Below are 2609 nucleotides of genomic sequence, written 5' to 3'. Positions count from 1 at the left end.
CACACACTCTGCCCAGTATCTTTTGTACTGTTCTTCCTAGATAGTCATGTTTTCCAAGAACTTCAGGTCGGGGCAGCCTCTGGAGTTTACAAGCCCTTGCCAGAGGAGATAAATGTGCAGAAGGAGGTCATATTCAAAACTTTTGTGCCGTTAAGCCTTCGTAGAGATCATATTGGATGGTGTACGTTCCAGCAGCTTCTACTTTGAAAACAACATGTAAAGCTCAGTCCTCTTGCGCTCATACATTTTCAGATTTGTGGGGATAGTGCTAGATGACCTACCCTGAAGCTACTGCTTTCCATGTACAAATGTGGCAGATGATGTTTTAGATTCACAAAATGCAATGTATTTACTTATCCAAAATAGTCTTCCAAAGCTTGAAGAAAATAGAGATTTGTTTATACTGACGTGCTGTACAATTCACCTTCACCATTTACCCAGTAGTGTATATATGTCTCTCGTTTTTTACAGAGCCACAGAAAGTTTACTTTTTAATATTTTAGAAGAAATAACGGTCAGATGAAATGTATTGTTAACATTAATTTGCATTTCGAATAAATCAAATGCTGCCAACTATTGCCCGCTTTCTTCGTTTTTTGTGTGAAATGTTCCAAAGAACTAGCAGACTGCAATCCCATACTTTCAACCTGTGGCGGTTTCTGCAACTTTCAAAAGAGACTGAAGGCTGCAAATTATTGATACATTTGTTTGCTTGATACACACTTCAATTGGTCCCCCTACAGTTTTAAGAGCAGCCCTAAACTAGGTAGACGAAGCTGCTCAGTGTGTGTGCAAGGTTAACAAACTGTTGGGGCATATAATCAAGAACAGCGTTAAAATTATCGCCGGTTTTGCAGCAAAAAACTGCAGCTAAAGCAGCAATAATGGGCTTGATAATATGCCCTAGAGAATTCCAATAGACGCTTATGTGCACACCGGAACATGGCCTTCTATTGGAATTCACAAGGGAATATTATCAAGCCCATTATTGCCGCTTTAGTGGCAGTTTTCTGCCTCAAAACTGGCGATAATCTTTAACGCCATTCTTGATAATATGCCCCTGTTGTTCTCAGATGCTCGAGTCATGCTTGAAAGTAAGAATGCATCTCCCCGCCCACTAGCCCCTCTTTCCCATATTCAAAAAGCACTCATGAAGCGGCAGCGTCCATGTGCTGCTTCAGTCAAATTTTTGGGCTTAGAATTCTGGGACTTGTAATCTTGTTTGTTTCAAAATAAAACAAGACTGCAGATCCCCAAATGCAAAGAAAAAAGTGTGGATTTGAACAGTATGTCACACATGACACTGATGCTCGAGCTATTGGAAGCCAACTGTGTTTCCTGTGCTGATTGTCTTAAGTTGCGAGTGTATCCTATGTATATTGGGCCTGGGTCAGTCTACACTATTTGCGAGTGGACTGTAGAGTGGTGGTATTTGAGGAGATGAAACCCTTGTGCACTTGTTCTAAGTGCGTCCAATCCAAACTAAAATAGTAAGTCAAGCCATGCGAGCTCAACAGTTTTCAGCCTTGCAAGAAAGAAAAGCATAGAGATTGAAATTCCCACACTCACAATAGTTTTGGAGAATGTCTGTCAAGAGTAGAGTAATAACACTTTCCTGCGAGATTTCACATATTTTTTCATATTTCCTTCTCATTTTTAATTCATCTTTGGAAGGTGCACCTTGCATTCTTCTGTCTTACACAGACAAAAGATTTCAATCTGCTATGGAATATAACTCTCAGTGTGCATCTGCAGTTTGCATGTGGTCTGCAAATGTATTATTTTGGGGAAGTGAGTTAATCTTTACTTGCTGAGTTGAGACCTTCATCATCTACATTAACATTACAAAGGGAGGAGGCAAAGCAGCCATGTTGAGAAAGAAGGAAACTCACTGCAGTCAAGTCTCGGCCAATGGGCCAGATTAATAGTGTTCCAAAGGGCTTTGAGAAGGTATATGCAGAATTAGAGTCTCAAAGCAAACTGACCCATACACGAGATTGAGATTGTAAAGACTAGTAGGGGCCAGATGTAGGTAATTTAAAATTACCGATTCTAAAATACCAAATTTTACTGAGTCAGTATTTTAGAATCGGAAAATGGGATGTTGGTAAAAATTCGGTAAATTTTACAGAATCAGTAATATTCGGTATCATCCATTTGGTATTTACCGAATCGGTAAATACCGAATCGCCTATTCAAAAAAAGAAGAAAAAAACAGGAGTCAGCCAATCAGATGCAACCACCTCCCTCTCAACCAGGAAGCGGCCACTCCCAGGCAGGTGCAAGCAATCAGAAGCTTTTGGAGAGGCTGTGAGAGCAGAGCAGAGTCCCTGAGCCACAGGAAAACTTTACTGCTTTTGAAATTGAAAAAATGACAAACAACACTGAGAAGGACGATGGAGAGAGGAAGAGGAAAATCAAATTCAGCACCATGGAGCTGCAGGTCCTCGTGGAGGAGGTGGTTAAGGAACACCAAAAATTGTTTGGGAAGCAGTCCCTGACGGTGGCAGAATCTGCCAAAAGGAAGATTTGACTTGAAATACAGTCAAAGGTAAATGCTGTTGGGGTGACCCCAGAGGAGATAGACGACCTGAAGAAGAGGTGGTATG

This window comes from Lissotriton vulgaris, unplaced genomic scaffold (assembly GCF_964263255.1).
Source record: "Lissotriton vulgaris unplaced genomic scaffold, aLisVul1.2 SCAFFOLD_4510, whole genome shotgun sequence".
Taxonomy (NCBI): Eukaryota; Metazoa; Chordata; class Amphibia; order Caudata; family Salamandridae; genus Lissotriton; species Lissotriton vulgaris.
Note: the sequence above shows the minus strand (reverse complement) of the source record.